This window comes from Podarcis raffonei, chromosome 4 (genome assembly GCF_027172205.1).
Source record: "Podarcis raffonei isolate rPodRaf1 chromosome 4, rPodRaf1.pri, whole genome shotgun sequence".
In the NCBI taxonomy this organism is placed as follows: domain Eukaryota; kingdom Metazoa; phylum Chordata; class Lepidosauria; order Squamata; family Lacertidae; genus Podarcis; species Podarcis raffonei.
In genome coordinates, this window is record NC_070605.1 from 101446087 (window position 1) to 101473989 (window position 27903).

General features: G+C 42.7%; 1 long non-coding RNA gene across 8 annotated transcripts in view; it reads left to right on the forward strand.

Annotated features, from left to right (window-relative positions):
- The window catches only part of LOC128411997 (uncharacterized), a 171540-nt gene that overhangs the window by 85350 nt on the left and 58287 nt on the right, over window positions 1-27903 (forward strand). For 2 of the 8 annotated variants that reach the window (XR_008330004.1, XR_008330003.1), the window contains exon 4: window positions 21241-21356. The exons of the other annotated variants lie outside the window; for them this stretch is intronic. This is a non-coding gene — a long non-coding RNA (uncharacterized LOC128411997). The remainder of the gene's footprint in view (window positions 1-21240; window positions 21357-27903) is intronic. 8 annotated transcript variants of the gene reach the window in all.

Here is a 27903-nt window from a genome sequence, read left to right on the forward strand (position 1 = left end):
GATCCAGCAGCCTCTTCTTACGTTATTTTGTAATGTTAATCCCCGTGGAGGTGAATCTCCTGTCACATTCCAGCATTAGAGATTATACTTTACCTGCACTCTATAAAGGATCGGGAGAAGGCCCCAAATATCTCTCTACTTTTCATTTAGGTCACAGGTCTATGGGACTTACATCTGAGTAGACACATATAGAATTGCGTCCTTGGAATGCAATTAAAATGGGTTCAGTATATATAAACAAATGCATTTTCTCATTTGGAACCTTCTGCATTTTGTTCCTTTTAATCTTTTCTGCTTGTTAATTTCTTTCTTTCTTTAATGTTCTTCATGATAGCATTAGGGATCCTTTTACAAGGAAATACATTTGACCCAGGTTAAGTAATAATGGAGCTCAGTGTTCTTCATAACTTTTTAATATCAGTTATTCTGTAATCAATTTAATTTTAATGACTGAAGTTACAGTTACATAAACTTAAGGCAATAATATGATTAGCTGAAATTTTAAGTAAATTACCCAGACATTTGCAACCGCAAGACAGCTGTGAAATAAGTTGATTTAACTAATTCAGATGATTTAGCTCATCAGCCATTTGAATATTTGCAGGGAAGTAAAATCTGTTTATAAAAACAGTATGAAGCTTCACCCCACCCTTCTTCAAGATGTTAGAATGAGAAGAGAAATCCTTCTGCTCCTATCCATTCTCTAGGGCAGCCAGATGCTTCTGTCCCTAATAGTTGTACACCAAATGGAAATTCGGCAGGTGCAACTCTTATGCAAGCTACACCTGCTCAAGTTCCATCTTCTGCACAACCATTAAAGGGGCAGGAGCCCTGTTGTCTTTTTCATCTGGGCACCCCTAAATTCTGATGGTCTCTTACAAACCATTTGCTCTCACGTCAGCTGCTTTTGCCTGCTCAGGTAAGATCAGTTGCTGCTAGAGCAAATTGACCCAAGTCTCTTTTTAAACAAACAAACAAATTAGAGAACATCTGAAGAGGTTGGCTGTTGTAAAAGGGCACCTGATATTGTTACCTGCCCCTCTGTTTCTATGTGAGCATGGGGCAGTAAGCCAAGTAATTCTACGTTGCCTATAATTCAGAATGCTGATGGCCAGGAGCTCATTCGCCTCCTTTAAATTTTGCAGGACTTGATCCATGCAATGGAATATTTGAACTGAGAAAGGTCCTCATTAAATCTGGCAATTATTTTCTGCTTCATCAGTCAATTAGTTGCCCATTTTTATTTTATTTTTTTGAAATCTGTTAACTGGGCAGGACATGCAGAGATTTCTGGGTCCAGGAATAGGGCTCAAAGTGAGTTCACAGGTAGAGTCCATACATTTCAATGGTTCTGGGGGACAAAAGGTGCCATCCAATGGCATCAGCACACTTGCACGTTTCCTGAACCCATGGGATGCTATATGGTGTCCGAAGTGGACCTGCAGCTTCAGTGAGCCAAAAGTATTTCTAGCAAAGTGTTTCCTGGAAGCTGCAAAATGAATGTCTTCAAGCCTTCTGAGATGAGGGTGACAGGAGATTTGGGAGAGGGCTGGAGGGAGTGGGAGCAAAAGCTTCTTCTGTACTTCACTGTATCCAGAGCAAACAACAATCTTCTGTATCCAGAAGATTAAAGGTAAAGGTAACCCTCACCATTAGGTCCAGTCGTGGACGACTCTGGTGTTGCGTGCTCATCTCGCTCTATAGGCCGAGGGAGCCGGCGTTCGTCCACAGACAGCTTCCGCGTCATGTGGCCAGCATGACTAAACCAGAGCAGCGCACGGAAACACCGTTTATCTTCCCGCTATTTATCTACTTGCACTTGACATGCTTTCGAACTGCTAGGTGGGCAGGAGCAGGGACCGAGCAACGGGAGCTCACCCTGTCGTGGGGATTCAAACCACCAACCTTCTGATCGGCAAGCCCTAGGCTCTGTGGTTTAGGCCACAGCACCACCCGCATCCCTTATCCAGAAGATTAGAGGGTTGCAATTATTTTGTACTACATTGGTGAGAAGGCACTAGATACCCACAACAGCATGCAAAATGTGTGTGCAGTTCCAACCAACAAACAAAAAACCCTTGCCAGAAGCCTTAAAAGATTTCAGACAGTATTGTGAGCCTAAGAAACACCCAGTGTTTAAATGCTGTCAGTTTTAGCAAGTCAGAATAGCAGACAGGAATTGTTCTCTGGGCAAGAGTAAGGATCCAGCTAGCTCCCAGTTATCTAAAGAGGAAGCTACATCCAGTGAGGGGATGTCACACATGCCACAACAAACATATGGTGTCATAAAATGGAGACAGTCAGTTTGTTTCAATACAAATGCATACAAGAATAATGAAGTGAAAAAACGTACAAGCATAATTATCACTTTATAAATAAGAACACGCACATAGCAACTCCACCCGACGATCTCAGATGCATTTTCTGTTGACTTTTAACTTATGTGTAATGTTGTCTTTCTATATTTTAACTTAGTAATAGTTGTGAATAACCCTATTTTACACTTGTTTAGTGTGTCAGGAACATTATTAACTTGCTGACAAAGGAACATTGCACACAGTTCCTTCTAATTATTTAATCTATTCCCAAGTCATGAAACAAGAAATCTCACCTATTCTTTACATAATTGGAATGCTGAAATATTGTAGGAATTGTTTTGGGAGGTCAGATACGTATACATAGCTGAAGCTTTTGTTTCCTCGCAGAAGGAATGCATGTTGCAAAAGGAAAGAGTAGTCAGTCATTCAGGTAACTTCTCCCTTAGTCTCCTTCTCCTGGTTTGCAGCTTGTTTTAAAATATGTGGCAGTCAGTTTGTGAGGAGATTCAGATCAACCATGTTATTTGGTCCACCATGGCCTAACATGGTAGTGGTCAGGGATGAGCAGGTGGCTTATGACGCCCCGTCCTCTTTTTGTTGAAGAGGACTTTCTGTTTTGAACTTTTTGCTCCTCTGGTTTTGGCATCAGTTTAAAGGGTGACAAATGGAGGGGTGCACTTAGGACTCATCTAAGAGCCAGTGTGGTGTAGTGGTTAAGAGCGGTGGACTCGTAATCTGGTGAACTGGGTTCACTTCCCCGCTCCTCCACATGCAGTTGCTGGGTGTCCTTGGGCCAGTCACACTTCTCTGAAGTCTCTCAGCCTCACTCACCTCACAGAGTGTTTGCTGTGGGGGGGGAAGCGAAAGGAGAATGTTAGCCGCTTTGAGACTCCTTAAAGGGAGTGAAAGGTGGGGTATCAAGTCCAAACTCCTCCTCCTCTTCTTCTTCATCTACACTTGTGCTTTTAAACTCTAAAAAATGAGTTTTCAAAAGAGTTATGATAATCATAGCCATGTGACATTCTTTAAAAATGTTCTTAATGCGTTATTAAAAAGTGACACCAGACCAAAGGGCGCTGCAGAGCTCTCTCTCTCTGTTAAATAAGTGGGTAGGCATTGTAGGAAAGGAAGCAAAAGAGAAACCAAATGCCTTTACGTTTTAGAATGATATCAAAAACGTCGTTCTAAGGATGTTTAAAGAGTGAGTATAGATCCAGCCGGACGCGGGTGGCACTGTCGGTAAAACCTCAGTGCCTAGGACTTGCCGATCACATGGTCAGCGGTTCGAATCCCTGCAGCGGGGTGCGCTCCCGTCGTTTGGTCCCAGCGCCTGCCAACCTAGCAGTTCGAAAGCACCCCCGGGTGCAAGTAGATAAATAGGACCGCTTACTAGCGGGAAGGTAAACAGCGTTTCCGTGTGCGGCTCTGGCTCGCCAGATGCAGCTTGTCATGCTGGCCACGTGACCCGGAAGTGTCTGCGGACAGCACTGGCTCCCGGCCTATAGAGTGAGATGAGCGCACAACCCTAGAGTCTGGCAAGACTGGCCCGTACGGGCAGGGGTACCTTTACCTTTACCTATAGATCCAGCCTGAGTTGACCTAGTCAGACTAGCCATCTAGCTCATGCCCAACAGGAGCACATCATCCTTCAGCTGGTGAAAAAAAATCATGTTAAGCCCAGTGATGAGCACCCAAACTCCTTCTCCATCCCTTCATTCACCAGCCAAAAGTAAACAAGAAACCAGGAAGCAGTCATTCTAGCAGCACTTTTCTTCTTTGACGTTATAAGGGTGATTTAACCAGGATATCATACTTTGTAGGTTTTTAGAAGAGCAGATTCCCTGCACATTCCAGCCAGATCTGATTATTAATAAAAATGACCCTAGTTTACTCCAACTACTGTTTGATCTATTTGATCTATTTCCCACCTCCATTCGCAAAGCAAGAGCCAACAAGCATTTTGGATCATGAGCAGGCATCTTTTAATTTCGTGGCTGCTGTCACCATGTGCAGTGATCATGGAGCCCAAGAAAGTAAAATCTCTCACTGCCTCCATTTTTTCCTCTTCTATTTGCCAGGAAGTGATGGGACCAGTGGCCATGATCTTAGTTTTTTTGATGTTGAGCTTAAGACCAGGATATGAAAGAATAGAATGTACACTATATGGTGCATTAGTTGTGTGCATATGAATTTACATGCATGCACCTCCTCATTTTCAGAAACTGAATTTCTGTAGCGCAAGGGTCAGGGGGCATTAAAACCGGATGAATAGCAACTATAGGGACCTGCGTCCTTTTTTTTAAGCAATTGGCTTTTCAAAAGAAAGGAGTCATGGCTCAGAGGTAAAACATCCGCTTTTCATGTGAAGGTGACAAGCACAATCTTTGGCATCTCCTGTTAAAAGGATCAGTTGATGCAAAAGGCCTTCTTGCCTGAAGCACTGGATATCTGCTGCCAGTCAAAACAGACAAATAATCTAACCTGGTAATGCTGTTTCCTATTTCCAGTAAAAACAAAAAAGGCTATATATATGGTGGTGATTTTTCAGGCATGAGTATCAAAAACAGTAGGAATGAAGGAGAATTTGGTTTGGCTCACATTTTAATGTGGATCTACCTAATTCACACTTCCTGTGAACCAAAACAAAATGCTTATATTGGGGAAAAACGTGAGTGCATGAAATAAGGCTGTACCCAAATAATAGTAAGAATTACATACAAAAATACATTATATTAGGAGGAATTGCCTTTTAAAATGTGTACTTCGTGAGAGACATGCACTAATAAAAACCACAAACTGATACAGAAATGTGAACCAAAGATTGGGGGGGGGGGGAGATGAGAAACTGAAAATGACAGGATCATTCGTCCTCGCAGAAAACCAGGCCTGTCCTTGGTAAATAGGGACAACCTGAATCTGTAGGTAGCCTCCAACTAAATAATATAGCATTGATGTAAAAGTGTCTTCTCTGTGCCATTAACTATGACGTTACACTATAATTTTGGAAGGAACTGACAACAGCCATATAGTGGATGCACCACGGCAAACGTTGAAGAATGAACACAAGTGTTTTTGATGAAAGTGCTTATTAAAAGGTGAATTTAACCTATTACCATATCATCACTACCATTGTGATTTTGTGTTGAATTAAGAGAACTCAGATAACCCTCTCAAATGTGGCAAATTTAAACATAAACACAAATGAAAGCATGCAAATTTTGCTTAACTGTAAAATATACAAAGTTCTCAGTGCCTCAAATGTGCACCTGGGAATAAATGCTTGCTGAACAGTGTGTTGCACATAGACCTTGGCTCAATGTGCATTGATCTTTAACAGGCAGAGCTTAGGGGCAGTGTGTGTGTCCCAGAGCTGTTCTGATTGCGTTGTTTCTGTTTCTCTTGATAGCTGCATACCCTCCAACTTTTCTCCGATGTCAATAGGGACGTCCCATTCCATAATGATAATTTTGCTATTTGTACCCCACACATCTTACTGGGTTGCCCCAGTCACTCTGGGCAGCTACCAACAAGCATAATAAAACATTAAACATTAAAAAACCCTTCCCTATACAAGATTGCCTTCAGATGACTCGGGGGTCAGATAACTCCATACCCTCCACCATTTTTCTGATAAAAATAGGGACGTCCTAAGGAAACGCAGGGCATTCCGGGATCAAATCAGAAACCAGGATGGCTTCTCTAAATCAGGGATGTCCTTGGAAAATTGGGACACTTGGAGGGTTTGCAGTTGTTAAAATGGAGGCAACTCATACTAGGAACAAACCATTCCACTATCAAAGCTACAGTGGCGAGGTAGAAATTTGGGGATGCAGATGAAGAAAAACATTATATGCTAGATCAGTGTTGCCAACTCTTTGGGACTCGTGGGCACAAGTGAAAATGGAAGAGAATGTCATGGGCAGCACCTATTCTGGTGGCATACCCAGAGTCCTCCAGAGTGCCATTGCACCCAGGGGCACCACAGTGATGACCCCAGGGCTAGGTCCCCGAGTCCCAGACTCAGCCAGCCCCACAAATTCCCAAGTTCAAGCTCTTTGTTCCCCATTTTTTCCAATTTGTCAGAGTTCATAAGTTCAGTCTATGCTACATTCTGAGTGCAGTTCCATTTTTAATTATAATTATTTTTAATTAAAAATGTACAGTGACTTTGAATGTTCTGTAATAGTGTATATATGTAGAAATTAACAACAGATTAGTTATTAATGTACTAGCTACATGTCCAGTGCCTCCGTTTTTATTTGTGTCAGAAATAAACAGAGAATGGCCTGACTCTGACTCAACACCTGCAATTTTTTTGTTCTGACTAATATGCTGTATATTTATTACATACATTTCCATCTGACCTTTCCCATAACTTGAGGCAATCTGCAAACAAGATTCAACCAAGTATACTTCAAGATAAGCACATGCTTACCTTTTCCACTGAAAGCAGTGGGGCTTAACTTTATCTGGCAGGTGCCCTGATACACAGGTAAAAGCCCCAAAAGCCATTCTCCAAAAGCATTCTACCAAATCCAAAAATGCAAAACGGATATCTCATATTGGCAGTAATAAAACCAACAAACCAGCAGATGGAAACAGACAGCAATGCAGCCCTCTAACACATCTTGGTCTTGTTTTAATACAGTGGTACCTCGGGTTAAGTATTTAATTCGTTCCGGAGGTCTGTTCTTAACCTCAAACTGTTCTTTACCTGAGGTACCACTTTAGCTAATGGGGCCTCCCGCTGCCGCCGTGCGATTTCTGTTCTCATCCTGAGGTAAAGTTCTTAACCAGAGGTACTACCTCCGGGTTAGCGGAGTCTGTAACCCGAGGTGTTGTAACTCGAGGTACCACTGTAGATGCATTTTCTACTCTAGAGGAGACCCTGTGTGCACATCAGAGTTGGACTTGCGAGGCCAAGGTTCAAACCTCTACTCAGCCGTGAAGCTCACTGGATGGCATTGGAACAATGACTATCTCAGGGGCTGGTTTGGTGTACGAGGCCTTGGAAGAGAGTATGGGATAAAATTATAATTAATAATAATCACAAGTGGCAATGCACCTTCACCTGAATGAATGTTTGTGACCTCAGAAATTCTGCTGCTGTATAACGGGGGGGGGGCAATATATTTTTAATGAGGAAATAAGGAAACATATATATTTAAAAATGGCACACTATTTGCATGGTATTGTCCCATTCTTTTTGAGACATAAAGAATCACAAGCTGCTCCCAGTCTACACACTGGTGTTGACTCCTGGATAATTAGAGCCATTCATTTGCTGAACTTGTTGCAGCGGCATCTAATTTTGACTGTCCAAAATAAGGATATATTTGACAATTAATTGCATTCTTAGAAGTAGTTTAATACAAGCAAAAGTGAATTCATATAAATCAAAGGTAAATCCAGGATACATTAACAGGTAGCTGAAGCGCTTCCTCTTAGTGTCCTGCAGTAGCTTTGGGCAGTTGGTATAGCCTAAGTGGGAAATAACTCTTAATTTTAGGGTAAATGTGTTGTTTAGTGTGCGGCCCCTGGTGAGCTTCTTCTGCCAAAACAGATCTCCAGCCATAAAAGATAAATGAATCGCAGGCACATGCTAATTAATTTGTCATATATTTGTGCTAACATTCTTCTGCATAAAGCATTAAGTCTTCAAGAGTCAAACTAGAAAAAAGAGACAATGTCTCCATTGTTTTGTTTCTTCTAATTCAAGCCTCTTGGCGGGTTGCATTTATCCGTGGCCTTACACCAGCCAGGGCTGATCTAGATAAAGGAGACACTGAGCAACAGCTGCGTTTAGGCCATTTCTGCCAGTCTTGCTAATCCCTACTCAAACACAATGGATAATCCCACAGTCCTCACACTCTGAAGATGGCTAGCACAGTGGTGCAGTGGAGCTGGAATATGGGGCCAAGTAGCTCCAGTACTATTTTTCCAGTAGGAATGGTGACACCATCTGCTGCTGCGTTGGTACTTGACAATGTTGCAAGCCTGGGCTGGAGGGAAGGAACAGGATGCCTCTGATTTTACAACATGCTCGCCACTTGGCCACCCTTTGCCAACACATTATTCTATGACTGACCGTCAGCTGATACAAATGAAATGAGTATTCTGCTATGTATTACTGCAATTTGGGATCTAGTTGGCAAATATCTGTCTCGGGAGACAATAGAGGAGTGCGCTTTTGGGGGTGAGGTCAAACTGTTGGAAGGTTGCAGCACCTGCTGTGGCTATAGAGACATGTTTTGTTGCAGCTGGGGCAGATTAAGGTGCCTGTTGTTGTTTTTCCTGCTGCTATGGATACACAACTTGATATATATTCATATAATGGATCTATATATCTGCCAGCAGTGCTGGATTCTTGAGGGCAGACCATGGACTCTCTTTAGAGATGTGACTAAGAGCTCCTGCACTTCAGAATTTGCCACTGTCTCACTCCCAGAGCCCTGCTGTCTATTACTAGACAACAGTACTAGACTGCAGTTCTGAAATTGGAAACTTATCCTAGGACTGGAGGTGAAATAGGCAAAAGATGATGTTCTATTGACCTGGCAAGGGCAGTACAACAGGATTCTGATACTTAAACAAATTTGACTAATCCACAGGTTTTGTATTACTTTCCAATTATTAGGACTAATATTACTTCTTCCTGTTCTGTGACTGAAATTCCATTTCTATGGTGTTTAGAAGAGGACTTAATCTCTCTCTTGAGCATAAGCCTGGACAGTGTGGATGGAAGTCCTGGGCTGCCAGATGACTGGACCCCCTTCTCAGCCTCGCAGATGTGGTCCAAATAGTACGAGAGCCTGAAGGGGACATTGAGGTCCAAGCAGCCACAGTCCTGGGTAGCTCACTAAGCTAAATCCCAGGTTCAGCTCTTGCTCCAAACCAGAAAATCCATGATGCTTCACTGAGTCACCAATATAGGTAGTTCACTTTCCCTTCAGATTGTTGGCTGTAAACCAGCAGGGAATTTAAATCATATCACTTTTCAGCTACAAAGCTCTTTCAAGGCTGCCCTTGGTATTTCCAATAGATAAGAATTTCAGCCTAGAAAATCTCTACCTGTCACCATTTATCATGATCACTTTAATAGCATCTCCTGTTGACCAGATCATCTGGTCTGCCTACTGCAAACCCTTTACTCTTCGCAGTCCATTAATTTTACAAATTTTAATTGTGTACATTTTTGACAGCTTTAATTTTCCTGAAATCCTGGTGTGATCTTATAGTCAAGAGACAAGACTTCTAATTGGTCCACAAAGTTTTCCTGCAGATACTTTGAAAAGAGAGAAATATCCCAATTTGTGGAATGAATAAGGATTATAAATGTTCAAGATGGTTACAAAGAAAACTCACTAGATATGGATGCTTATGGTGAGTTTAAGTGCCCTCCAGTATAATATGGGCAAGGAGTGCAGTTTGCTCCACAATTTGGAAAGGATTTCCATGGTTGGCATCTAATGGAACATTCTCAGATCAGATTGTAGACATGTAGATTAGACTGCATGTTTTGAAACATGGGCAGATTTAGGTTTGATGAGGCCCTAAGCTACTGAAGGTAATGGGGCCCTTTATATGTCCAGCTGTCCTTTGTCAACAACAAATTTTCACTGTTTTTTGTGTTGAATATATGCTATATGGTCATTTATGGACCTAATAGGTATCTAAAGCCATTTGCACATGCAGAATGTAGGCACCCTATACTGTATATTATTGTGGTTGTTGTTGTTTAGTCGTTTAGTTGTGTCCAACTCTCTGTGACCCCATGGACCAGAGCACACCAGGCACTCCTGTCTTCACCCTATATATAGAAATGAGGAAACCAGTGATATTTTAGGGAGCAGGCTAGCAGGCAGGGCCGATTACTTAAATCATAGGAGCCTACACAACACAAAACACTGTTGCTGTATGTAGGGTTTTTTTAAATCTTATATTTTGGAAATGTACATCCAGGGTTTTTTTCTTTATTTTTTGGGGGGCCCCCAAGAGAGTAGGACCTAAGCACCTCTAGATGCGAATGGGATCTGTTCCGGAGCCCCGTTCGCATCTAGAAGCAAACGTAACTGTTTGGTTGTGGGCGAACATAGCAGACGACACAGCGATTTCTCCAGAGCAGCTCTTTACTTGTAAGCTGGACAGAACTGAACAGCAAACAGCTCAGCCGGCCTGCTTTTATAGGCAACCGGCTGTCAACATTGTAGCAACAACAACCCAGGGTTTCCCGCCTAAAATAACTGACGTGGACCTGAGTGAAAACTATCTACAGTATCCCCCTGCTGGCCCAGGGTGAGAACTTCAGTACATAACAGTAACCAGCGACGGCACGTCTGCGCACGCACGCGTCGCTTTTCACCACTTCTGCGCATGCACGTGACGTCATTTTGAGCATCTGCGCATGTGCAAGTGGCGAAACCCTGAAGTAACGCGCTCCGGAAGTAACGGGTTGCCGCAGAGCGCAACTCGAACGCGCTCATCCTGAAGCACATTCAACCCGAGGTATGACTGTACGTAAATCCAGCACTGTGACTGCAAACCATTCCAAGCATTGGGTTTGGGTTTTGGTTTTATGAAGTAGTTTGTAGGTTTCCCTGGTTCTTGCCCCCCCCCCCTCATTTCTTGGTGCACGTGCCAGCTAGCAAGCATGGGGTTTGCCTTGTAGGAAACAATTCTATGATTCTATGAACTCTGTGAATTGTATCAATAACCTCCAACCCACCCCCCATACCTATGGCCATTACTACCAACTATTATGGGATCCCTGGCTCCATTCTCACAGGCTGTACCTGAAACCCAGGGAAAACATCAGTGCAGGTTATTAGTCAATGTGTGTTGTGGGTATCACCTGCCTCTTCACTAGGTGTCCTTCTTGGATTCCAGAGCTTGTGAACAGAGTCCATGCAGCAAAGTTGTGCATGTACTTGGCGAATGTCACAAGATCTGGGCCTGGAATGGCCACTGGATTACTGATATTAGCAATATTTTTGACTTCAGAAGCCCAGGGGGTATGTAAATCCAGAGCTTGTTTGCACTAGTGGATAGAATGATGAATGTGGATTGAGGAGACCTGGATTCAAATTTCTGCCCCCCTCACAGGGTTGTTGGGAGGATAAATTGGGAAAGCCGATGCATGCTGCATTTCAAGGGTAGCATGTTGGGGTGCCATGTGCACCCCGAAAAATCTGTAACTAGAGGCATCACTTCTGTGCACGGTACACAGAGTGCTTATGCGCATTTGCAAGCTGCAAAACCCGGATGTATACACTTCTGGGTTTGCCGCGGCCATAACCCGAAGATTCCGTAACCTGGAGGTTAGGCAGCACAAGGTATCACTGTAAACTAAGATATAACCTTCCCCCATGAAGATCAGAGTGGCAGTAAAGAAAGCCTTACCGAAGTTTTCTTCTAATTCACTAACTACTGCTGTTGCCTATTTCTAAGTTCCATGTGGCAGAAACAATTTTTATTTTTAGGTAGTATTTTAGATTTTAATGAAAATGTGGTTTTAATGACAGTTGTCATTACGTTAAAAGCTCAGAGACAGCTGTTAATGTCAGCTTCTGTGTTGTTGCTATTCACTGATCGTGTTTTCCTTTTTAAAAAGAACTGTGATAACTGCATATCAATCTTTAACAACAAGTGGAGAAATGAGATTCCACCCTTCTCTCCCCCCCCCCAAGTCAATACAGGTAACACACTGAATATTTAACGGACACATAATCTGTTGGATGACAGAACATTTCTCAATATGGCATCAGGTACCTTTCTTTTTCATCATTGGCACAGATTAAGGCTGTGTTTTGTTTTGCAAAAATGCAAGATGCCAGCTTCTACCTTTTCAAGCTGAAAATAAAAATCATTAGAAAGTGTTGTGGGTTATTTTATGAACACTTTCCTGATCAAAATATTTGCTTTCTTGATTAAATTTGGTTGCCTCTTAAGCTGCAATTCTAAACACACTTACCAGGGAGCAAATCCCATTTGGTTCAGAGAGGTTTACTTTGGAATCAACATACACAGGAGTGTGTTGTTAGTTGTTGATATGGGGGGGGGGGTTAAAGTGACATATCTGAGCATTTGTTGAGACATATTGCATGATATTGTTGTTTGCCAGGAAAATACTGCATTGAAATCAGGGCCTGCCAAAGATGTTTGGCTTGCAAGTCAAAGGGTGGGGTGCCTGAGGCCTGTCAACCTATTCTGGCACCTGGCACAGAACTTCCCACAAACACACCACCAGGTAGTAAACAATGGAACAATGGCAAAATAACTAACATTTTGCTGTCCACACATGACAGCCTGAATCTGCTGCCTGAAGAGGCCAACTCACAATGCCTAATGGTAGGGCGAGCCCTGATTCAAATGAATGTGATGCCCCTCAGTTAACTTTGCCCTAATAATAATAATAATAATAATAATAATAATAATAATAATAAATCATTTATACCCCTCCCACTCTGGGCGGCTTCCAACAAAACATTAAAATACAATAATTCATCAGGTATTAAAAGCTTCCCTAAACAGGGCTGCCTTCAGATGTCTTCTAAAGTTCAGATAGTTGTTAATTTCTTTGACATCTGGTGGGAGGGCGTTGCACAAGGCGGGCACCACTACTGACAAGGCCCTCTGCCTGGTTCCCTGTAAGTTCGCTTCTCGTAGTGAGGGAACTGCCATAAGGCCCTCGGCGCTGGACCTCAGTGTCCGGGCAGAACGATGGGGGTGGAGACACTCCTTCAGGTATACTGGGCTGAGGCCGTTTAGGGCTTTAAAGGTCAGCACCAACACTTTGAATTGTGCTCGGAAACGTACTGTGAGCCAATGTAGGTCTTTCAAGACCGGTGTTATGTGGTCTCAGCGGCCACTCCCAGATTAATTGCAGTTTCCAGGTCACCTTCAAAGGTAGCCCCACATAGAGCGCATTGCAGTAGTCCAAGCGAGAGATAACTAGAAGCATGTACCACTCTGGCGAGACAGTCTGCGGGCAGGTAGGGTCTCATCCTGCGTACCAGATGGAGCTGGTAGAGAGCTGCCCTGGACACAGCATTGACCTGCGCCTCCATGCACAGCTGTGAGTCCAAAATGACTCCCAGGCTGGGCACCTGGTCCTTCAGGGGCACAGTTACCCCATTCAGGACCAGGGAGTCCTTCACACCCACCCACCCCGTCCCCCCAAAACAGTACTTCTGTCTTGTCAGGATTCAACCTCAATCCGTTAGCTGCAGTCCATCCTCCAACTGCCTCCAACACCACTCCTGTAGTGATGTTGAGAAGGTGACAGGGAATTGCCAGAGCTGGTGAAATTGGCTGAGCTGGAGGTCCAGATCCACCAGGCATGTCCTGCCTCTGAACTGTACCAGCTGGTGCCTGAGTTTTGACATTGTTTTTCTTCCTCTCTCCATGTCCTCTTTCCCTTGTGTTGTGTGTTTTAGACTGTAAACCTGTGGGTAGGGAGTGACTTGTTTTGATTTTATGTAAACTATTGCGGAGCCTTTTTGGCTAAAATCATAGAACCGTAGAGTTGGAAGAATAGCTGTCAACTTTTCCCTTTCCTTGCGAGGAATCCTATTCGGAATAAGGGAATTCCCCTTTTAAAAAGGGAAATGTTGACAGCTATGGTTGGAAGGGATCTCAAGGGTCATCTACGCCAACCCCCTGCAATGCAGGAATCTCAGATAAAGCATCCATGACAGATGGCCATCCAACTGTAATGAAATGCTGTAAACAAACAAACAGATGCATTATTTATTTTGATCATTTCCTCACTCCTTCTCTATTCAAACAATATCAAAAGCAGCTTATAAGGTACTGAAACAAATGAACAATTGTTTGATCATGGTTTGTGGCTGTAGCTGACAGTCTGTGCTTGAGTCTCCCAGTTCAGTTCAGGACTCATTCCAATGCTTTGAAGTAGCTGTGGTGTGACTCAGGAGAAGCTGGAGCTATCCTGTCCTGGATCACAGTCCCAAACTGATTTAGGGGTCTCAAGCAGTGTTTAATTCGGATTTTCAACCCTAATTAAACATGTGGTTGTGGAGTGGAGAGAGAATCGTATCGCCTCCTGTCCCCCCATTCGTGGCCACATGCTTAAGGGGAAGGGGTTAAATTCAGTGTTTGAAATTTGCCTGGCGCATTATGCATCTGGCTATCGGCCAATTGAAACCAAGTGAAGATGCCAGGATGGTGCCTGACTTCTCCACCATCTGGAGATGTTGCCTGGAGATCCTTGGATCTTGACTGTTTTCACACACGAGCAACACATTCTGTAGAATTCTACCTGTTATATTTTATCTGCACAATCAGAATGAATTTCAGGAACCAAAAAGTTATATTGAAAAATATGACTTTTAAGCCATCTGGCCCAAGAATGGCAACCAGGCATTCTGTTTTGATTACGCTAACCCTGGTTTGAGGAGCCATTTGGCACCTAGCTTATATATCTGAGTTTCTAACACTGGTTAAATTACATTGTATTTTCCACAGTACAAGGATGTTCTTGATTTTTAATTGGAAGAGGATTCCAGTAGTTTGCTTTCTTTAGTTCTTGCTAAGGCATTTTCTATAAAAGTCTTTAAGTCCTTTGTCTTTAGGAGCCCAGGAATAAATTAACTGTACCTTTATATTATAAATATTCTTCACATGGGGTTGAACTAATAGCAGCAGCCCCAAGTGCTTGGCATTATGTAGAGCAACCCTGTATTTATTTGTTTGTTAATTTTGCCACTGTCACCAGCAGTCCCAAATGAGAGCATAAAAAGCACAGTGTAATATCAACACATTTTGTTTTAAATCAGGTTTATTTCCAGATGGCTCAGCTTCTCACTTTAAACGTTTTGTTGGATATTTTGATGTGACACCACCAGTAATAAAGAATCGTCTTTAACACTGTCATTTTTCATTAATCCTGCTGTTAAGCAACTACAGCCAGAATTCATTACAATGGGTATGAATATTTTTGAGTCATCAAATTGGGACTTCTCCCCCCCCCTTTTTTTTTTTTTGCTGCACTGCAAAATTAGCATGTACACAATAGCCAGCCAAAGTTAAGTACTTTGACACCACATTAGTTTCAATGGGAAGAATTAAGCATGTGCTCCAATAATCACAGTGAACGCAAAGGGCCCCAAAAGTGCTTAAATCTGGTGGGATGCACATCCCTTTACAGAAAGGGAGAATCAGAAATATGTGGGGACATGGACATAGCCAAGGGGGGAGCAGGGGGGAGCTGCCCCTTTAGGTCAAGTAAAACAATAGAAATACTCAGTGCTTTTTTTCTAAAAAAATGTTTAGGGGTACTTTCATTTTCCTACTCATATTGAAATATTGCTCCTCAATGAGGCCAAACTTAGATTCACAAAATGTTTAGGGGTATGTGCACTCTCGCGTACCTCCAGAAAAATAGCATGAAATACTCAACTAACTGACAAATCATGTTGGTTCTGCCCCCCAAAACATGAATCCTGGCTAAACCAAGGACTTAGGGGACCCCCATTCAAATGCATTGTGGGAGCAACCCTAGGCACAAGTAGCTGCCGTAAAGCAAGCAGCATTGGTTCAGCTGATGTAAAATTGCAAACCCTGTTCAGTAGCAAACTATTTCATGACCACCTCTGCCACTTTTGTGGACTGCAGTATCATTATCCAGAAATGCAAACTCAAACCATTTGCATCTCAAAGCCAACCTAGAAAATGAGGACCAAAACAGACATGAGCTGAAATGTGTGTCAGCCTTTTATGTCATATAGCGTAACTGCCCTGTTTTGAGCCAAGCATTCCAGATTGACAGAAGCCACCTCAGCTTCTGATGCCAACCGGTGAACTCCCATTTGGGCTCTGCCACAACGACCTCGGCCTTCTTGGCCGTAATGGTGTGTGGCGGGGGGGGAGAGAGATAGTGGTGGCACGTAAGGGCAGTGGCATGGTGAGGCAGCCGGGGTGGTGCGTAAAGGCGGTCAGTGGCAGGATGGTAGGGAGTGGCGGTGGGGGGGGGCAGTGACCGTGAGATGGTGCAGGCAGGTCGTGTCCCAATTTGCCCTCCAGATGTTGTGTGCAGGATTTGAAAAATACAAGTTCCATCAGATGTAAAAAGGTAAAGGTAAAGGACCCCTGACAGTTAAGTCCAGTTGTGAACAATTCTGGGGCCGCGGCACTCATCTCGCTTTACTGGCTGAGGGAGCCCGCATTTGTCCGCAGACATTTTTTCCAGGTCATCTGGCGAACCAGAGCAGTGCACCGAAATGCCGTTTACCTGCCCGCCAGAGTGGTACCTATTTATCTACTTGCACTTTGAGGTGCTTTTGAAATGCTAGATTGGTAGGAGCAGGGACCGAGCAATGGGAGCTCACCCCGTCGCGGGGATTCGAACCGCCGACCTTCCGATCAGCAAGCCCTAGGCTCATTGGTTTAGACCGCAGCGCCACCCACATCCCCCATCAGATGTAGAGACTGATAATTAATGGGATGAGAACAGAAATGTAAGTGGAAGTTAACCTTATCCTCTTCTTGTAGTCATAAAGAAAGCCCCTTCCTGAAACAAGGGTTTGCATAGGAAGGAAATCATGTGTTGGTATGAATGGGGAATTTCCAAAACAAAGAGCAAATAAGCTTCAAATAAGGCAAGGGGTGTTTCCTCTGCACCACAGCAAAGGAGGAAAGGGTTACATTTGCTCTTCATACTGGCTCTAATCCTCTTAATTATTAGCACCCCAGCTGATGTAATTTGCATATTTAAAAGCCTGTATGTTTCATGCAAAGATTCATCATGTCTAATTTGGGCCTTGTATCTCCCACTGAAATTTCTCAGAATAAGTAAATACAGTCCTAGTATTATTTAAGTTTTGTCTTCCGTTTTCCCTCTCTCCTTGGGATATCACAATAACTGGATTTGAACTGGCAGTAATCAATTTACTGTACTTCAGATACTGTGAATCAACATTATATAATGTGGTTTTATAGGATTTAGCCCTGGAAAAGAATGTGTAAAATATGTTTCTTAGCAACACATGCGTATTCAAGCTTGCAAATCCATATGACTAAAATAGACCAGAAACATATAACAAATAATGGCAGGCTTTCATTAACCTCAGCAGGCTTTCTTTTAATGCTGAAAACAGTACAATTGGGGCATTTAAGTGGTCAGTTTCACACAAGTAATTGCTTAGACAAGTTTTTAAATGTAGATATTAATGGATATTCATTGGAATTATTTCTTGTAAAAAAGGTATTCAATATTGGCCACAGCATCTAAGCCAATAATATATGTACACTACTTGATTCTGATGACTGTGAAGCAGTGAAGAAAACTGTTAGTTCATATCACTTCCATTTTTCCAAAACTCGTGTCACTTTGCATGCACAGTTCTATATAGCAGAAAAGTTGGTGTTAAACTTAAAAAGCCTGTCCCAAGACATTTTGGTGTCTCAAATGGAACACCAAATGGCATTCCCTTATTCTGCTAGGGCCAACCTTTAAAAAGGCTTGTTGAATCATTCAGACACCGATTTCTGCCTTCACCAGTGTTTATATGGGGGGAACCGTGTCTTTTCCATACAATTCTTTTGATGCTTGAGGTGGCATAGCTCAGGCAGTAAAGCATGAGACTCTTAATGTCAGGGTCGTGGGTTTGAGCCCCATGTTGGGCAAAAGAGTCCTGCATTGAAGTGGGTTGGACTAGATGACCCTCGTGGTCCCTTCCAACCCCACAATTCTATGAATTCTCTCTTGAGAGTAATGGAATGTCATTGAGTGCTTTCACTCTCAGGGAGACTTGATCTACTCTGTCCAAAGAGCATGGCAGCAAGAAGCTCTGTGTGGTAGCAACTTGTGGTTTTGTTAGCTGCTTTTTTCATCTTATTGCATGCCAATCTCTGAGCAGTGCTAGATTCCAGGGGTTCCAGGTGCCCAGGGTGGAAATAAGGCACAGCATAAAGACTGGTGTCTTTATGATATATAGTTTATCTACACATATATAAGGGACTTGGGTGGCTCTGTGGTCTAAACCACAGAGCCTAGGACTTGCCGATCAGAAGGTCGGTGGTTCGAATCCCCACGACGGGGTGAGCTCCTGTTGCTCGGTCCCTGCTCCTGCCCACCTAGCAGTTCGAAAGCACGTCAAAATGCAAGTAGATAAATAGGTACCGCTCCGGCGGGAAGGTAAACGGCGTTTCCGTGTGCTGCTCTGGTTCGCAAGAAGCGGCTTAGTCATGCTGGCCACATGACCTGGAAGCTGTACGCCGGCTCGCTCGGTCAGTAAAGTGAGATGAGCGCCGCAACCCCAGAGTCATCCGTGACTGGACCTAACGGTCAGGGGTCCCTTTACTCAGGGGTTTACTTTACACATATATAATATTGCAGGTATTAATACTGTGCAGTTTGAAGTGACCAGATCCATAAAAATGAGTCCCTTTGGAATAAAAACATCGTCAAGGCCCATAATTTCTTCAGTCTACCCTTAGGACCTCTTTTCATATCTTGAGCTGCAGCTTCTTCCTTGCACCAGGTTGGGTACTTCTTTCCTTTTGGGTGAAGACAGAGACACCTTCCCTTTGTTCTCAATGGCTCATCACATTTCCATTATTTTCTTAATGGCTCATCTCCCAGGCAATCTCCTGAACACGGGAAGCTGGGTACAGGGATTAGGAGTTTGGTGTCCCATTTAACACAAGCCTTGATTGGATTCTAACACTTACGGGACCCAGGAATTTAGGGGAGTCTGGCACCCACAAACTCATAAGGATATTTTCTTTAGAGATGGGGGTTGAGGCACCAGAATTATTTTAGACATATTTATTCAGATGTAAGTAATACCATGTTCAGTGGAATTTGTCACCAAGTCAGGGTGCGCAGGATTGCAAACAGGAAGAAGAAGAAGGAGAATTTGGATTTGATATCCCACTTTATCACTACCCAAAGGAGTCTCAAAGCGGCTAACAATCTCCTTTCCCTTCCTCCCCCACAACAAACACTCTGTGAGGTGAGTGGGGTTGAGAGACTTCAAAGAAGTGTGACTAGCCCAAGGTCAGCCAGCAGCTGCATGTGGAGGAGCGGGGAAGCGAACCCGGTTCACCAGATTATGAGTCTACCACTCTTAACCACTATACCACACTTTTGAACAAGGCTTCAAAATGGCAAAATGGTCACCAGCTTTAGAAATATATCTCCAACAGTACCAAATTCCTAATTAAGCAAAGCAATTGTGGCTGCCCCATTACTCTTGTGCTTCTATAAACTCATTTTATTAACCATCTAATTCTGATTCTTCAGTAGAATAAAGTAACACAAACATTTAAAAGAAGGCCTGTTGCCCATCAAGATTAGTTTCAGATGACAGCCTCTACTGCACAAAGAATGTGGATGAAGTAATCTATGCTATGTGAAATGGGAGGAAGAAACATATCTTGTCAATTTCTTTCTTTTCTCAGGTTTGCTTTTTGCAAAGCAAAACATTCTGCAGTTTTCAACAAGCAGGATATCATGGTAGACGGGACAGATTATGTGAACAAGGACATTTTTGGCAAACCTAGAATTTGTAGTGCCCTAACGTTCTTCAACTGGATATTTATGCAGTCAGACGTTCTCCATCCAGTCCACTTCCTCTGTCTCACTCAGCAGCACTTTTCACCTGTTCAGTGAAATGTGGGAGCAGGGAAGTAAGACCTCATCTGCTGACTCTCTTCCAAATCTCCATGAATCCATCCATAGGTTGGAATGTAGCATTGGCACATGCAGCTGTACTCATTGCTAGGGCTGGGTCATGGGCAAAAGTCTGAGGTAAGCAAGGAGCAGGAATCAGAAGCCATGGGGCAAGCCAGTTTTTAGGACCCAAAGAGGCAGGAGCTTGGACCAAGGCAGAAGGTGGAAGAAATCAAGGACTCATTAACATGCCACAGCTCAGGAACACCATGGTGCTCAAGGAGGACTCAGTTTTGATGCCCAGAAAGTTCTATGGATTAACTGGATGGGCAGAGTCAGAAAGCTGCTACATGCAGTTCAGTCACTGACCACACAGAGCTACCATACACAGATCCCTGACACACACAGGTTCTGAACACCCATTTAAGTTTCTGTCTTTTGCAGGCTTCACAGTTGTGCAAAGACTATACGTACAACATATACATGCAAAAGTTCTGTTCAGACCTTTCTGTTAATATGTGGAGCAGGGACAGTGGATAAGAAGATCCAAATTTCTCCCAATATAGATCTTCTGACTGAATTGATTCGTGAATCATAAATGCACCTCGAAATTAGAGACTGTTTTAGGCCTCATTATTGAACCTAAAGCACGTGAAACGCAACACATGAAGGAATATGAATGCTTGTCGAGGACAGTTTCCAAATGTCAGACTTGCTGCTTGTAGCATTTGCTCTAAAAAGTTGTGGCTGAGGAAATTCTGTTTCCAATTCATTCTTTTTTTAATAAAAAAAAAGATTGCATGCTATATATGTAGGAAGATTTCAGGGGTATTATAAACTCATTCCTAAAAGTCAAAAAGTATAACTTGTGACAAACAGAAGCTAGATTGACTCTATGGGTAGGTGGAAAATGATTCTGCGAGATGGATTTGTCACAGGTCTACACGGAGATGGAAGTTAAGGAAGCTTCCAGCTCACAATCAATACATTAATCTGTCTATTCTAGTAAAACAGGTTAGAGGTAGGTGTGCATTGGTGCTTCTAACAATTTCTGTCACAATTTATCAAAACAAAACAAAGCAAAAGTTACAGAATGGAAACGATATCCTGTTTTGAGTTTCCATAGACTTTTGTGGATTATTTTCTGCTGGAAGATTCAATAGACAGAAACAAGCGGTACCTGTGCCATGGAATTTCAATAATGGCATAAAGGTTGAAGGTTGGCAAATTCACAGTAAACTGACGCAACCATAACTTGATTGTCAAGTTTCCTCTTACTTTCCCCAGTTCAAAACCTAGGTCAACCTGTGACTACAGATGGCTTGATCCCAAGTTCTCCACCTCTGCATCCCTGGTCAGAAAATTTAACTGGAAGCTGGAGCTGGATAGGCCACAAACGGAAGGTTGGAAATTGCTTGGTATTTATATCATGACTGTCCAATACTGAGCCCTCCTTTTTCCCTTCCTGCCAATCACACAGACTTAGGCTAGACACATTCCTATTCCCTTCTGTGACTAAAAGGGTGCTCTGACACATGAGTGAATTCAGATTGTGGCAGCTCATTAAGGTAGCATCCAACTCTGTTTGATTTTTTAAAGGATTTTATCACCACCATACATTAGCCACTTACACCTTTCATTTCCCTTGATTCAGAATTCAGTTTTCCTGCAGTATGATTACTACATTTTTTGCACCAGCAGTGTTCAAGACTGTACAAAACAGAGAAATATACGGCCTACATCAAAAGGGTTTATAAACAGAAAGCAGAACAATTGAAGAAGGCATCTTGGTTTGAATGCAAACCAGAGATAAGATAGGGCAACATGAGCAATCAAACACCTATAAAATTTCCAAGAGATCCAGTGTGGTGTAGTGCTTAAGAGCGGTAGACTCGTAATCTGGGGAACTGGATTCGCATCTCCACTCCTCCACATGCAGCTGCTGGGTGACCTTGGGCTAGTCACACTTCTCTGAAGTCTCTCAGCCCCACTCACCTCACAGAGTGTTTGTTGTGGGGGAGGAAGGGAAAGGAGAATGTTAGCCGCTTTGAGACTCCTTCGGGTAGTGATAAAGCCGGATATCAAATCCAAACTCCTCCTCCTCCTCCTCTTCTTCTTCTTCCAAGAAAAAAAGGAAAAAAGAAAACAATTGCTGTATTTTGGTTTTAAATGGATGCTGTTTTGTCGTTCATCTGTTTTCATTACAAATTGACAGAGATCTCTGAAGGATACTTTCTAAATTCAGATGGAAGGATATCAGGGTGTGTAGCACAGGGGAGTGTATGACTTTGAGATTTGCGGGGGAAGTTTTTTAAACAATGCATGAAATTCCACTTGGCAGGGCAGTGACCCAACAGGCTTAATGGCGCAGCAGGACAGGGAAGCCCCCCTGTTTTGAGACCCTAGAGAGGCAATTATCAGAGACAACACTGGAGTATGGGAATCAATGCTTGAATGCAAGCTGCCTCATCCTTTCCTAAAGAGGCAGATTAATGTTAGGATTCCAAGACATACAATTAAAACACCACCCTGGGAAGTATATTTGAGTAGTAACTATGGTGCAAAAGGTGGTTTCTTCTTCTTCTTCTTCTTTTGCTCACAATAAAGCATTAAATGAAATGAAAGGTGGTGAAAGAGAAAGGCAGTATATGCTTACAAACCAGAGCTATGTAAGATTTGCCTTGTTAAATATTTCTTAAGCAATTTTTAATTGACAACATATGTTCAACATCACATAGCAACGTGTGCAAAGCACTTTACATCTGTCATAGCCTCCTGAAGCTAATCCCTCTTTAATGTGCTCGCTTCCTTTGTATTGCTGCAGGCTTTGTTTCTGTTTACTGTCTTTTGAAAGGAAGGGGGGGAATCAAGTTAGCTGTCAGCAAGAACAAGCTTATTCTACAAAGATTTTAATTCTATTAATCTTTTGACTGGCTATCTTTTTGGAAATCATTTCCAAGGGCAAACGATGCCATGGAAGGAACAAGCCAAATCTGACTTTTTTCAAGGTGAAATTGCGCACTTGTATAATTGGGGCTTTCCTAAAGAAAAACTAAAATATGGAAAGAAAGAAAATTCTGGGGGGTGGTAGGGGACTCGATTTGATTATAACCACTGTGTTTATATCATCTATCTATCTATCATCTATCTATCTATCTATCATCTATCTATCTATCATCTATCTATCTATCAATCTATCATCTATCTATCTGTAAAAGTTAGTTCCTAGCATTTAATCACCATCAAGTAAAACCAAGAAACAGAATCAAAGATTGGGGGGGGGGAGGGTGTCTCCACAAGCCTGCTCTCCCTCAGTCCCTTGAGATCATAATTAGCTTTTGGTAATGGGAAACACATCCATGTTTGTAAAAGCCAGCCTTGCCTCCCCTGCCCTCATGGTAAAATCCTGAAGCATGGATGCACATTTGGCGGATGGGTGAAAGGACAACCACAAGGAGGTGAATTATGAGAGTTGGTAGGACAAGGGTCAAGGTCCAGCCAGCTTCTCTGATTAGGTTGCTCCTATTCATAGCTTTCCCTTTTCTTGCAAGGAATCCTATTCGGAATAAGGGATTTTCCTTTAAAAAAAGGGAAAAGTTGACAGCTGTGCTCCTATTTATCGCAGGTGGTGCTGTGGGTTAAACCACTGAGCCTAGGGCTTGCTGATCAGAAGGTCAGTGGTTTGAATCCCTGCAACGAGGTGAGCTCCTGTTGCTCAGTCCCTGCTTCTGCCAACCTAGCAGTTTGAAAGCACGTCAAAGTGCAAGTAGATAAGTAGGTACCGCTCCAGTGGGAAGGTAAATGGTGTTTCCGTGTGCTGCTCTGGTTTGCCAGAAGCGGCTTAGTCATGCTGGCCACATGACCCAGAAGCTGTCTGAGGACAAACGCCGGCTCCCTCAGCCTATAGAGCGAGATGAGCGCGCAACCCCAGAGTCCGCGACTAGACCTAACGGTCAGGGGTCCCTTTACCCTTCACCTATTTATCAAACATGACTTATTATTAAATAAAACCCAAATATGAATGTGCATATGAAGAGGAAATTTGACTCTCGGTGGCTGGGTGTCACCAGCCCACATCTCAGTGCTGTCCTTGAGTGTACCCTTCTTCTTTCCCTCAAGTTAGTGGATATTTACACTCCTGGGGGGGAGGATAAAGTGGTTCACCTGAGGGCAAAACCTTTATTGCAGGTCCTGTCGCCTGTTTACAGACATTATTGAAATGCTACTGTGGGATGTTTGCCAGAAATAAGTCTGTCATCCATCTGTCGTAGTAACTAGCACATTGCTAGTAAAGTATAGAATACTAGCAGCCTTGTATCTGGATTTGCTTGAGAATTTTAAGGAACCAAAAAATCAGTGCAGTTTTGCAATCAGTAGTTTAAATCAGCACAGTTTTGAAAGGTCAGTCCAACATCTTGTTACAAAATGGCATCCAACTGCATCTGAAAATAGATACAATCCTGATCTGAGGAACCATCATGCAAAATTTGGTTAAAATCCATGCAGTTTTGAAAGGTCAGTCCACCATCTTTTAAAAAATGGCCTCCAATAGTATCTAAACATAGACAAAAACCCACTCCTCACTCTTGGGAATGGTCATGACAAATTGGATGACAATATATTTAGAGCTTAGTGCATTTTGGAATTGCCATGCTAAATCTTCAGAGATGACAAAATAGCTTCAGTCTTTCTGGACTGCAATACAGATCATCAGTCCACGCAGGATCATGCATTGCAGATCTGAATAAAATGCAGGGGCAGGCAAGGGCAAGAGAAAGATCCCGATGTGCATGCGCTCAAAGGCACAACATTGTGAGTCACCAGCATCAAAGCATTTCCAAGAACCGTGTGCTCCTGTTGTTGTGACAGACAGATCTGAGAATTAAATTAGAACACATGGCTTCCAAACAAGGCATGGTGTTATGCTCAGAGAAATCTTGGCAAACTTCTGCTACAGGAAAGTAAAGAGACTTCCTTGCCTTCCATCAACTCTGTGACACATCGAGCCAATGGAAAGGCATTCTGTGAAGGATGGGATTGTAGTCATGCAAACACAGAAGCGGCACTACCCTGACCTTGTCTTGATCTATCAGCTTCAAGTTTTGAGTGAAGACCCGCAGTAGCGTGCAGCATTATGAGGCATTAGTGCCAATGATTGACTCGGAAAACATTAGCAAAGGGGTAGAAAAAGTCCTTGCACACTGATTTGCAATACATCTTTGCTTTCTTGTAAAATTAACTCTGCATCTTAGTGTCAGATATATGACTTGTCTGCTATGACTGAGACACTTCCTTTTGTTTAATCATGTGTCATTACAAATAGACTGTTCATGCATGCAAGGATAGAGAGGTTATTAGGGATATTTTTTAGGTTCCAGATGAGTATGATGGAGAAGAAGGTCATTCTCTTCGCTTATCATATGTAGGGTTCACAAAATTATGGGATGGGGAAACCCTGGCTGCATGGTTTGCTAGAGAATTTTGCTTATGCATCTAACCACCACTGACAAGGTTGTGTAGTTGTTTATCTATTTGACACCTGATGAGAGGGCGTTCCACAGGATGGGCACCACTACTGAGAAGGCCCTCTGCCTGGTTCACTGTAACCTCACTTCTCACAGTAGGGGAACTGCCAGAAGGCCCTCAGAGCTGGATCTCAGTATCCAGGCTGAACGATGGGGGTGGAGATGCTCCTTCAGGTATACAGGGACAAAGCCATTTTGGACTTTAAAGGTCAGCGCCAACACTTTGAATTGTGCTTGGAAATCTATTGGGAGCCAACGTAAATCTTTTAGGAGTGGTGTTATATGGTTCCAGTGGCTGCTCCCGTCACCAGTCTGGCAGCTGCATTCTGGATTAGATGTAGTTTCCTTCAAAGGTAGCCCCACATTGCAGTAGTCCAAGCGGGAGATAACCAGAGCATGCACTACTCTGGCGAGACAGAGCATGGGCAGGTAGGGTTTCAGCCTGCATACCAAGTGGAGCTGGTCAACAGCCGCCCTGGACACAGAACTGACCTGCGCCTCCATGGACAGCTGCGAGCCCAAAATGACTCCTAGGCTGCACACCTGGCCTTTTAGAAGCACAGTTACCCCATTCAGGACCAGGGAGTCCCCCACAACCGCCCGCCCCCTGTTCCCCAGAAACACAGCCATCCTTTGAAATGTGCACTTATCTGAATTTTGTGATGCAGTTCTCCAACCAAACAATTTTTCAAAGGGTGTATTAAGGAAAATGGGCCTAAAGTGACCCACATTAGTTAAAATAGCACAAAAGTGTATTATATTAGGGGAAATTGCTTCACAAAACATACACATGTGTGTGTTAGGCAAAATTACAGACAAAAATGTGTGTTAGATATTTACACTGAAATGCCAGTGAATTTTCATAACAAACTGATGTGGAATTGTGAAGAACTGAGCATGAGATTGGAAAAATGAGAATCTGACAGACTACTGTCAGATCCACATACTGTTTTCAGCTCGAAATCCATGACAACAGCCAGTCCTGCAATGATACAAGGGGCCACCTAATTCACTATTTGATAGTTGTGAATTTGAAAATCCCAGAGTGCTGAAGTTAAAGACACAAATAAAATCCTGGGACGTTTTTCTTTCCCCCACAAAGCTGGTAATAGGTTCACAATTAATCATTTCTGTCTTTAAAGATGTGGCTTTCCAGCAAATAAAGTTTTATGTCTTTCAACACCCAGAGTAACAGGAAGACACTTAGAAAATTGTGGGAAGGAATCCAATCATCAAAGCAACTCATATCTGATCAGATAAGAATGTGATGGATTTAAAAATCACTGAAACATTAAAAGAGCAAGTACATGTTAACAGTTGTATGTAAAGCTAAAATGAATAGGCACTTATTTCCCTTTCATAAATAACATTAACACCAGCTTTTTTGTACAGTTTCCTTGAAAACGTCTATTGTACCATTCTTCCAGAGTGGGTAGATCCTGTGTCTTCCAGTATTTTGCGATGAGTATTCTTGCTGCTGTTGTAGCATACATAAAGAAAGTTCTATCCTTCTTTGGCACCAATTGGCCGACCATGCCCAGGAGAAAGGCCTCTGGTTTCTTTAAGAAGGTATATTTAAATACCTTTTTCAACTCATTATATATCATTTCCCAGAAAGCCTTAATCCTAGGGCACGTCCACCAAAGGTGAAAGAATGTACCTTCATTTTCTTTACATTTCCAACATTTATTATCGGGCAAATGATAGATTTTTGTGAGCTTGACTGGGGTCATGTACCACCTATACATCATTTTCATAATATTCTCTCTTAAGGCATTGCATGCCGTAAATTTAATCCCAGTGGTCCACAACTGTTCCCAGTCAGCAAACATAATATTATGTCCAACGTCTTGTGCCCATTTAATCATTACAGATTTAACCGTCTCATCCTGAGTATTCCGTTTCAACAGCAAATTATACATTTTTGACAAAGTCTTAATTTTGGGTTCTAACAATTCTTTTTCCAATTTAGATTTTTCCACCTGGAAACCAACTTTCTTATCCAAATTGTAAGCCTCCATTATCTGATAATAATGAAGCCAATCTCACACTTTGTCTTTTAATTTCTCAAAACTCTGCAATTTCAATCTGTCCCCTTCTCGCTCCAAAATTTCCCAATATTTTGGCCATTTGGCCTCCATGTTAAGTTTTTTCTGAGTCTTAGCCTCCATTGGTGACAACCACCTTGGGGTTTTATTTTCCAATAGATCCTTATATCTAGTCCAAACATTAAACAATGCTTTCCTGACAATATGGTTTTTAAAAGCTTTATGTGCTTTGACCTTGTCGTACCACAAATATGCATGCCACCCAAAAACATTGTTAAAACCTTCTAAATCCAAAATGTCTGTATTCTCAAGAAGCAGCCAGTCTTTCAACCAGCAGAATGCTGCTGATTCATAATAAAGTTTAAAGTCTGGCAGGG